The following is a 12,530-nucleotide window of genomic DNA, read 5'->3' as shown; positions in this document are numbered from 1 at the left end:
GGGTCCAATAAAAAATAAAACTGTAACCGAAATTTATTTACCGGGTACATTTGCGAATAGCGGGACACCGACTTAAGTCGCTGCCCGTAACACACATTTTTAGGACACAAGTCCAAAATCAAGTCATTAATAGGGAGAAAAGCTCTTCCAGCTGGTACACCTAAAACCAGGGGGTTTAACACATAAAGTAATATAGAGGATGTTCCATTACCCAGGGCATCTAAGGTAACGTTCAGTACAAAGCCTCCTTATTCGTTATGTACTATACGATGGGGAGGAGTGGTGGTACAGCTTGGGGGTCAGATAGATACGGGGTCAGGTTACGCAGTGTAACCGGTTTGATCTTCAGACATGTGGGTCTCACTGTTCCATCAAAGAATACTCCATCCAACATTGGTTCCATTTGAACACACATAATGTTCCAGAGGCTGGGGTTGTACGAGTATCTGTGTGTGGGGTGGGGGGGCGCCTGTGCTAGTTTTGCAGGCGGGCACCTTATACCCTAGCGCCGGCACCGGTTCAATGTACATTAAGTGCACTAATTCACAGTCAAGTTAACGAATATATTTATTATTGAAAGAAGGGAGACTCATTTTCTTCATGCATATTTGTTACATCATCCTAAGACAATATGGCAACGCGCCACTGTGTTATATAATATTTTGTTTAGACTATATATGGAAGATCAACACCCACGTTTATAATTGTTTCAAGATGTCAGCGAAATGTTCATGTTCTGCGAATAGCTTTGAGAAAGAATTTGTAATCATTAATTTTTAATTTAGTATCGTTTGTACATCTAAGCTGAAAACATATTAATAAATATTTGCATTTTCCTTCAGAGTGTTGTCACTTTAAATCTCCAACGATCACATTTTTTATACAAAATAAAAGTTATTTGCGTGTTGCATATATGAATACGTGATCAAAAATAGATGCATCGTATTGTATGTAGTCTTCAGAAAACCTCCGAAAAGTCCTCAGAAAACTGAAGAGCGATAGAAAACGTGCTATTAGAGCGACATAAGAATTATTATCATGTCATAGATTATCATGTTTTCATGAATGCTTCACACTTAATTTGATATCAATACCAGCATAGGTGTAGCTCTGCCTTATTTTTCGATAACTACTGAGGATTGGCGGATATACGGAGGAATTTCCCCCGTACAACGGTCCAGAATTAAGGAAAAAATTGTTGAAACATAATAAATGGATTAGCTGACATGGAAGTTAAACTAAAAACAGAAAAATTCAACCCAATAAACTCGATAGTTAGGAAAATTAAGGGAACTTATTGAATATAAGTTATTATCTATGTAAAAAATTGAAGAATCTCAGATGCAGAATCCACCAATTTAATAAATTAAAATGGTAGATAGTATTTTAAAACTGAGATTTTTCGTGTTTGAAAGTTCTTACTAGTACATCCTTAATCTGAGACTTTTTCAATTAATAAGGCAGCAGACGACGAATATAGAAAACGAAAGGGAAACGATCACATTTCGCTTTCATTCGTCTAGGAAAAACGGACAGCAGAGGAACTTTCAGTACTCAAATCCGAGTAAAGGAAATAAAAATAATAAATGATGGTTTTGCTTGTTTTCGATTCAGAGGGTTGCACACCAGCTAGACAGGCACTGTTTCTACCCTTTCAGGCGTCATCAGTAGCTTTCGAAAGTGTGCCCACCTCTGAACCGAAAAATAGCTCCACCATCATTTTAAAGGGAATCTGAAAAATAATTCAAATTTCCCATAAGACGCGATACAGCGACATCTACTAAAAAATTGAAGAATCTCAGATGCAGAATCCACCAATTTAATAAATTAAAATGGTAGATAGTATTTTAAAACTGAGATTTTTCGTGTTTGAAAGTTCTTACTGGTACATCCTTAATCTGCGACTTTTTCAATTAATAAGACAGCAGACGACGAATATAGAAAACGAAAGGGAAACGATCACATTTCGCTTTCATTCGTCTAGGAAAAACGGACAGCAGAGGAACTTTCAGTACTCAAATCCGAGTAAAGGAAATAAAAATAATAAATGATGGTTTTGCTTGTTTTCGATTCAGAGGGTTGCACACCAGCTAGACAGGCACTGTTTCTACCCTTTCAGGCGTCATCAGTAGCTTTCGAAATGTATTATCTATGTATTTTATGTAGTATTGGGTTTATCTATTTTATGCCTTTTGGTTGCTGTTTTACTGGGAATAAGGCAAATGTTCCGCCACTGCTACTGAAGCGCGTTCAAAAAACTACCACACTGGGTCCAAAAAGCATGTCAGAGTACACACTGGGGAAAAACCTTATCAGTGTAAAATCTGTTTTAAGCGGTTTACTGTAACAGCAAGTTTTAAGACGCATATTTGAGAATACATACTGGAGAAAAACCTCACAAGTGCGAAATTTGTCTTAAGCAGTTTACTGTAGTAAATAATTTGAAAATTCATTTGAGAACACACACTCAGGAAAAACCTTACAAGTATGAAATTTGTCTAAGCAATTTACTTTAGCCTATGTTTTAAAAAAGCATTTGAGAACGCACACTGGGGAAAAACCTTGTAAGTGCGAAATTTGTCTTAAGCAGTTTACTTTAGCCCATGATTTAAAAAAGCATTTGAGAATACACACTGGAGAAAAGCCTTATAAGTGTGAAATTTGTCTCATGCAGTTTTCTCAGCAAAGCCATTTGAAAACGCACATAAAAATACACACTAGAGAAAAACCTCATACGTGTAAAATTTGTCTCAAGCAATTTTAATACAGCAGCTAATTTGAAAAAGCATTTCAGGGTACACACTGGGGAAAAACCTTATAAGTGTGAAATTTGTTAAGCAGTTTTCCGAACAAAGTAATTTAAAAAAGCATATAAACATACACATTGGGGAAACACGTTATGGGTGAGAAATTTGTACTAAGCAATTTAGTCGAGATTACGATTTGAAGAAGCATTTAAGGATACACAATGGAGAAAAGTCTTACGAGTGTGAAATTTGTTTTAACACATTGCGTGCCACGTCTTAATCGGGATAATACTCTCGGGGCCACGGCATATCCACGGCAAAATGAAAGTCAGTCGTACGTGTATATCAAAAATGAGCGACGTGGCACGCAATGTGTTAAGCAATTTAGTCAAGATGGACATTTAAAAAGGCATTTAGGGGTACACATTGAAGAAAAGCCTTACAAGTGCAAAATTTGTTTTAAGCAACTTAGTCAAGATGGAGGACTATGAAGAGTAGATAGGGTCTGTAAGTAAATACAGACAAAACAGAATACATGACAATAGGCTGCAGAAGTGAAGACCTAGACCTGTGCCTAGACTTAGAAGGAAAAATAATAAAAAACACTAAAGAATATAGGGAGTTACATTGACTGAGGATGGAAACGACGAAACAGATATACAATAAAAATTAGGTAGAGGAAGAGCAATCACAAGTCAGATAAACTCAGTATTATGGAGTAAAGACATACGAGTAAATACAAAAAAAAACAACTACATACATACAACACTGATTGAAAGTACAGTTACATATGGCTCAGAAGTCTGGACAATAAGTTAGAAAATGCAGAGTCGAATAAACGAAGTAGAGAACAATTTTTAGCGAAGATGCTGTAGATTGACATTACACAATCATGTATTTATTATTTAGCGTATGACTATATATCACAGTTTTTGTATATAAATATAAATAAAGATAATAATACTTTATAAATAATAATTTTTGTAAACAAAAAACAAAAGTTTAGTTGGTAAATATATTCAATCGACTCATCGGTCGCCACTAAAAAGTCGGACCGATTGCCACTGTACGATCTGATCGGGCATTCCTCCACCAAGTGCTTAACCGTTTGTCTTTCGGCACCGCAATCGCAATTTGGAGAAGGTATTTTTCCACATCTAAAAAGTGAGTCAGAGCACCTACCACAGTTGGTTCTAATTCTGTTTAGTGTCGCCCAGACTAGTCTTAGTTGATTGAAACCCTCTGGCTTGCTTGTAATACATGGATTACTTGCTCCGGATGTCAGGCGGAGCATTCTTCTCCCAATCTTCTTGCCAACGGTCGGTTATTTCGAAATTCCTTTTAATTTGTATCCTTGCAGAATCCAGAGGGTTTTTTCTTGAACGAAGCCTACTTTTTGTCTCTGTCGTTATTACCAACCTGGGAGCGGAGCACAGGATCGACGTTAATTTTTCTCCCGGCTCCCTGACAAGGGCATGTTCTCGACGGATGTGTGAGGGGCCTATGTGACTTAGTGTTGGTTGGTAGCCAATACGTTGGCGTGGCCTTGATTGTACCTGATATAATATGCAAAGCCTGGTTTAGTTGGGCACCAACACGTTGATGTGCACAGCATGATGAGCCATACCGGTGCACAGTCACAGTATAAATAGCACAGTACTCATACATACACGATCAAGTAAGAACAGATAGAATAGAAATGATGAAGGTAGAGACAACATTAGCGGATACGATAGAAATAAAACAACTTTCCTGGCAGACAGACACATGAGAAAAATGAATGATGAGAGATTACCAATTAAAACCTGGAAATGAGTTCAAAAAAGAAGAAGGAAAAAAGGAAGACCAAAGAAGTCTTGGGAAAAAGGGATCAATATAGCCATGAACAGAAGAAATATAGAAGTAGATTCATGCGGCAAAACAGAAAACAATGACGTTCGAATTGCGATAAACGACCTAGAATGCTGTAAAACAATCACTATATGTATATTTAGTCAAGATAGACATTTAAAAGGGCATTTAGGGGTACACACTGGAGAAATGCCTTGTAAGTGCGAAGTTTGTCGTAAGCAATTCACTTTAGCCCATGATTTAGAAAAGCATTTGAGAACACACACTGGGGAAAAACCTTATCAGTGTAAAATCTGTTTTAAGCGGTTATCTGGAGCAGCTAGTTTGAAAACGTATTTGAGCATACATACTGGGGAAAAATCTCACAAGTGTGAAATTTGTCATAAACAATTTATAGTACATACTAAAAATTTTGAAAATGCATTTGAAGGGTACAGACAAAGAAGGTGCTATGCCAAAGTAATAAAATTAGTTTCGACAAAAATGGGTTTAAAGGTTAAGACTCTCTGGTGTTTTTTATTATTTATGCACTGACGAAAACTCGTTTATTTACTAAATTTGTTGGAATTACAGCGATGGCATCAGCCTACATGTACAATATGACATACCACTTTTTTCGCCGGGATCCCGCGGACTTGCTACCTTCTTAGCCTGACAAGAGAAATTAAAATAAATATAGCAAAAGACTAAGTTTTCAATCTAATAGCATATAAAACAACATATTGTTATTCTACATCCCACCCGATTGAAAACGATGGGAGCCTTCTCTGGTTACACCTCCGAGGCTTCTACAATTTGCAAGTCATATGGATGCTGAGACTAAGGAAGATGAGGGAATTTTACAATTTATAATTCACGTCCCATCTGCTCAGCGCGGTAAAGTTCCAACGAGAATGGTTCACTTCGTACTCCAATCAGAGTAAACATGTAAATCAAAAATGAATAACCATTTTCAATTTCGTTGCAAAACGAAAATACAGCCGCATCATATTCTAGTCCAGTCAGAGAGTGCATCAAGCACCTCTACCGGTTTCGAAACTTATTAGTCTCTCATCAGGAGGCACCTATGCTGCTCTCTCTGATCCAACCAAAACAAACACCGGCGTGCAGTCACGGATTGCAACGAACGAAATCCTGGGGGCAACTGCTAGCAAAAGACTAAGTTTTCAATCTAATGGCATATAAAACAACATACTGTTATTCTACATCCCACCAGATTGAAAACTTTACTGCCCTGAGCAGATGGGACGTGAATTATAAATTGTAAAATTCCCTCATCTTCCTTAGTCTCAGCATCCGTATGGCTTGCAAATTGTAGAAGCCTCGGAGGTGTAACCAGAGAAGGTTCCCATTGTTTTCAATCTGGTGGAATGTAGAATAACAATATGTTGTTTTATATGACATTAGATTGAAAACTTAGTCTTTTGCTAGCAGTTGCCGCCAGGGCATCTATGCCATTTCGTTCGTTGCAATCCGTGACTGCACGCCGGGGTTTGTTTTGGTTGGATCAGAGAGAGCAGCATAGGTGCCTCCTGATGAGAGACTAATAAGTTTCGAAACCGGTAGAGATGCTTGCTTCACTCTCTGACTGGACTAGAATATGATGCGGCTGTATTTTCGTTTTGCAACGAAATTGAAAATGGTTATTCATTTTTGATTTACATGTTTACTCTGATTGGAGTACGAAGTGAACCATTCTCGTTGTAACTTTACCGCGCTGAGCAGATGGGACGTGAATTATAAATTGTAAAATTCCTTCATCTTCCTTAGTCTCAGCATCCGTATGGCTTGCAAATTGTAGAAGCCTCGGAGGTGTAACCAGAGAAGGTTCCCATTGTTTTCAATCTGGTGGGATGTAGAAAAACAATATGTTGTTTTATATGCCATTAGATTGAAAACTTAGTCTATTGCTAGCAGTTGCCGCCAGGGCATCTATGCCATTTCGTTCGTTGCAATCCGTGACTGCACGCCGGGGTTTGTCCTAGTTGGATTAGAGAGAGCAGCATATATGTGCCTCCTGATGAGAGACTAATAAGTTTCGAAACCGGTAGAGGTGCTTGCTGCACTCTCTGATTGGACTAGACTACTAGAATATGATGCGGCTGTATTTTCGTTTTGCAACGAGATTGAACATGGTTATTCATTTTTGAATTGCCTGTACCCTTCGTTTGAGAACACACACTGAGGAAAAACCTTTCAAGTGTGAAATTTGTCTTGAGCAGTTCCACTTTATCTCATGATGTAAAAAACATTTGGGGATACATACTGGGGGAAAACCTTCTAAGTGCGAAATTTGTCTCAAGCAGTTTACTAGAGCAGGTGATTTAAAAAAGCATTTGAGAATACATACTGGAGAAAGCCTTATAAGTGTGAAATTTGTCTCATGCAGTTTTCTCAGCAAAGCCATTTGAAAACGCACATAAAAATACACACTAGAGAAAATCCTCACAAGTGTAAAATTTGTTTGAAGCAATTTACTGCAGTAGATAATTTGAAAAAGCATTTCAGGGTACACGCTGAGGAAAAACCTTATAAGTGTAAAATTTGTCTTAGCAGTTTTCTGAGGAAAGTAATTTTTTGAAAAAGCATATAAAAATACACCCTGGAGAAAAAAATTATGGGTTTGAAGTTTGTACTACCTAAGCAATTTAGTCGAGATGACGATTTGAAGAAGCATTTAAGAATACACACTGGAGAAAAACCTTACAAGTGCGAAATTTAATTTAAGCAAATTAGTCAAAGATTGACACTTAAAAAGGCATTTAAGTACATAGGCGTAACCAGGGGGGTTTTGGGGGTTGTACTTTGAGCTCTATTACGCTTAACACCATTACTATTCCATACCCTCAGAGACCATCTAGTAGTTGTAACCCCCTCCCCTTAGGATCATCCTGGTTACACCTCTGTTTAAGTGTACACACTGGAGAAAAGCCTAGAGAAAAACAGTTCTATCGAGCCAAAAATTAAAGAAAGAGAAAACTGGTTAGGTATAGAACAAATCAAAAACTTAAGAGAAGGCGAGATGCTACTCCCTGTTCCAGCTTATACAGGTTTGTGTTCAATGTCATTCTAACAATCAACTAAAAAAAGAATGTGTGTGTACTTTGTACGCACGTAAGAAGTTATACTTCTATTATATGATTTCTTAAAAATAAATATACTTTAAACAGTTTGTTTTAATTTTTTTTAAACACCAAACTAATTTTGTGCTTACCGCTTTCAAAAAAATAAAAAAAAAGAATGTGTGTGTACTGTACGCACGTAAGAAGATATTCTTCTATTATATAGGTAATTTCAACGAAGTAAATATACTTAACAGGTTATTTGTATTTTATTTAAAAATTAAACTAACTTTCTTATCTACCACTTTCAAAAAATTTTTATTAAAACAACCAAAAATAAAAAAAAAATAAAATTTTAAATGAATCGCCCAGTATTCGAACCCGCGTCATTCCAATCTCGGAGCTAACGCCCTAGCAACTACACCAGCGAGGTCCTTCTAATTGACATGTAAGTTTCGGATTTAATTACACAACACGGCGACAAATAGTGTAAATATTTTATTATTTTACTACAGAGAAACACAAATCCAAAAACACAAGAATTATAATAAATAATACATTTACTAAAAACACTAATATATTCTTTTAGTGACTTATTTGCACGGATACAGATACATAAACACCTATTTTGAAAGATTAGCAAGGAACTACATACTGTCTGTGTGCGCAGGCGCGCAGATTTATGTACAATTTTACCCTCAATCGAATCGCGCCTAAAGAAGAATATCTTCAAAAAAGTATAGGATTGCACTGGATTCGAACTCAAGACCTTTCGATCTCTGGCCGAATTAGTCGAGGCATTGAAGCACAAAAAAAGGCCTTAGTGTCGATTTTTTGCGCAGTAAGACGGATTTTAATGCAGTTTGGTGCGTTGGATTCGTGAGAATGTCAGGAAATTTTGTGAACTCATGTAATGAATAAGAAATCTGAAATTGCATTTGTGCATAAGAAAAATGCATTTCAAAAGTGCATTTTGAAATAGGCAATTATTATAAATTTGCAACTCGGTAAATAGTTGGGCAACATCCCGATTAATTATTTTAATTATTTTTAATAATTTTTAAGTCCATATAATAGTCTAAGATGTCAATAACGATTAATAATAAACAAAAAAATTTTCCTTATGGGGAATCGAACCCAGTACTAACACGTCTTTAACTATAGATACACATACCGCTAGCTTTAGCTTACGCAGACACTTGCTAGACACAGGCGATATTAGGTATAAACAAAAACAAATAGGTAAGTAAAAATTGTAAAGAAAATTACTACATACTTAAATATATTATATAATTAATATACAGGGTGTTAGTAAATAAGTATGAAAAATTTTAAGGGCTAATTCTACATGAAAAATTAATACCAGTTTGCTTTATAAACATATGTCCGCAAATGCTTAGTTTCGGAGATACGGGGTGTTGAAATTTTTATTTCAAACTGCCAATTTATTTATTGCTCTAAGACCAGTTGAGCTATGAAAATGAAATTTGGTGAGTTTTAGCAGGTAGTTATTAAGAATTGTTTGACATACAATTTAGAATTTTGTATTCATCATTGGCGCGCCTACGGGCAATGGTCTGAATTTTTTTAAAGAAAAAAATAGTACGCCACTGAGATATTTCGAATTAAAAATTATTTTTAAATTCCACGTCTAATTTATGATAAAAAACCTTTCTTGCCTTTTTTCATATGATGCACCGTTTTTATGCAGAAAAATAAAACATCTTGGCGCGTATTTTTCATTTCTTAATACATCATCAATAACTATCCAATATAATAATACTAAACTAGAACAATAACAGAAAATATTACTAATAAGATTTCAACTAGGTGCAAAGCTGCAAGAAATGTTTAAAATGATCTCCTTTACAGATAACAGAATAATTTTATATTCATCATTGGCGCGCGTACGGGTAATGGTCTGAATTTTTTTAAGAAAAAAATAGTACGCCACTGAGATATGTCAAACTAAAAATCATTTTTGAATTCCTCGTTCAATTTACGACAAAAAATCTTTCTTTCCTTTTTTTCATGCGAGGCGCCGTTTTTACACAAAAAATAAAACATCTTAACGCTTACCAAGTATTTGAGGTAGTTTCCATATGCATAGAAACTTAGTTCAAATACTTTGTAAACGTTAAGATGTTTAATTTTTTTGCATAAAAACGGCGCCGCATATGAAAAAAGGCAAGAAAGATTTTTTGTCGTCAATTGAACGAAGAATTCAAAAATGATTTTTAGTTTGACATATCTCAGTGGCGTACTATTTTTTTCTTCAAAAAATTCAGACCATTACTCGTACGCGCGCCAATGATGAATATAAAATTCTTCTCTTACCTGTAAAGGAGATCATTTTAAACATTTCTTGCAGCTTTGCACCTAGTTGAAATGGTATTAGTAATATTTTCTGTTATTGTTCTAGTTTAGTATTATAATTATATTGGATAGTTCTTGATGATGTATTAAGAAATGAAAAATATGCGCCAAGATGTTTTATTTTTCTGCATAAAAACGTTGCATCATATGAAAAAAAGGCAAGAAAGGTTTTTTATCATAAATTAGACGTGGAATTTAAAAATAATTTCTAATTCGAAATATCTCAGTGGCGTACTATTTTTTTCTTTAAACTAATTCAGACCATTGCCCGTAGGCGCGCCAATGATGAATACAAAATTCTTAATTGTATGTCATAAAATTCGTAATAACTACCTCTTAAAACTTACCAAATTTCATTTTCATAGCTCAACTGGTCTTAGAGCAATAAATAAATTGGCAGTTTGAAATAAAAATTTCAACACCCCGTATCTCCGAAACTAAGCATTTGCGGACATATGTTTATAGTGCAAACTGGCATTAATTTTTCATGTAGAATTAGCCCTTAAAATGTTTCATACTTATTTACTAACACCCTGTATTCCTAAATTTTATAAGAAACATTTATAAATAGGTACATTTATACAAAACATTCGAAAAATCGACACTTCAATCCTTCAATGCCTCGACTAAATGCTATACCAAATACGCTACGAGGACTGTGTCGGTATCGGTTCGGACGTACCTAATGACAATTCACGGTAACAAACAGACAAGGTGAATAAATATACAATAAAATGTTTTAATAATACTCATCTTACTCCTGAGGAAGACAAATCCAAAGACATAAAAATTATAATAAATATATTTACTAAAAACACTAATATATTCTTTTCACACCTTTTCTTGCACTGATATATTTATACATAGGTAACTAGAAAGATTTTAGCAACTAAACACCATACTGTCTGTGTGCGCATGCGCGCAGAATTATGAAATTTTACTCTCAATCGCGCCTAAAGAAGTATAACTTCAAAAATAATTTTCTATAAAATTAAAAAAATTGTACTCCTTTTGTGAATGTTTTGAAAAATCTAACACTTTCTCCAACGTTTCTATTTTTTTACAGAGTTGCTGCCTATTTTTGTGGAGAAGTTCAAGGACCTTCAGTCTCTTGGATTTTTTTGGCCTTAAAGCTAAGGCCCATTATAGTCTAGTCGCAACATAGGGGGTCCCGTGGGAAATTCTAGATCGCCGTGATTTGATGGCGGTATTATAGGTTTTTTGGGTCGGTGAATCCAATGGAAGTTGTCTGGAAGCATGGTGCGTTTAATTGTTATTAACAAATTATCGTAAAATTAGGTATGTTTCAGAAATTATTAGAAGCCCTGTAAATAAATTGATAGTGTTAAGGTCTTCTCTCGTGTATTTTTGGTCGCTGAATCGAATGCGACTAGTCGCGATTACTCAAAATATGTTCTTATTTTGTTAATAACAAAATAATTGTTTATTCGCCGAAAAGCCCGAAATAACGCGCTATCCACAGCAAGTTTGTAGTCTTTTTCATAGTATTTTTATACGCTAAATCGATTGCCACTAGTCGTGATAGCTTAAACCACGTTTCGACTTTGTTATTAATAAATTATTGCAAAAATAACGGTTTATAGTACTTTTACACAGGGTTTTTGCTCTAAATAAAAAAAAAACCACTTGGATTGCAATGAAATTTGGCATACAAGTAGCTCACATGTCAAGCAAAATGAGTGATATTGTGCCGATGTGTGCTTTTACCCTGGGGGTGACTTTCACCCCTTTTCGGGGGTGAAAAAAGAAACCTTTAAAATAAGTCCGGAAGTGGATAAACTGATTAATTGTAAGCAACTTTTGTTCTACAGTTTTTTCATTAGTGTTGGAAAGGTAATGATCAGTACTATCACAAGCCGCAAAGGTCAGACTTAAATTTTCGGGGACGAGAATGAAAAACAGACCCTAAATAGGAAGGGCCGTAAATTCCACACTCTTGGACTTAAATGGATGGTTGAGTCTTTTTAAATTTCTTAAAATGAATACATACTTTATATGTAGTGCTTATAAAGGTTAAATCAGTTCTCTTGCACTCAACTTGAGTACAAAAATATTGTCCAGTTTTTCTTGAAGGTTTTGCGACTGAAAATCAACGACAACGAAAGCTTTGAATTATTAGTTAGGTTAACTTTCGGATAATCCGAACAGGTCGTCCCCCCAATTAGTTCAGATTTGCGGGGTTCTACTGTATTCCAGTTATAGGAATATTTTTGCTTAGCAGGAAGTCTATTCCAATAGGTGAGTTCGACTGTAATTAAATCATGTGTATTTTACGTGTTCCATCTATTAATTATATAAATAGTCCATTACTTAAACATTGGATTTCATAGAACCAACTATGGTATGAACGCACCTATTTGTAGAATGAGCAAATTGACAAATAAAGTTTTACAAAATTATGATGTAGATTTGTAATGATACTTTTAATAAATTTAGTGGTAAAATATAAAATAATAGCTATTTCCACCTACCT

The sequence above is a fragment of the Diabrotica virgifera genome, chromosome 1 (assembly GCF_917563875.1).
Source record: "Diabrotica virgifera virgifera chromosome 1, PGI_DIABVI_V3a".
Taxonomy (NCBI): domain Eukaryota; kingdom Metazoa; phylum Arthropoda; class Insecta; order Coleoptera; family Chrysomelidae; genus Diabrotica; species Diabrotica virgifera.
This window is presented reverse-complemented; position numbering follows the sequence as displayed.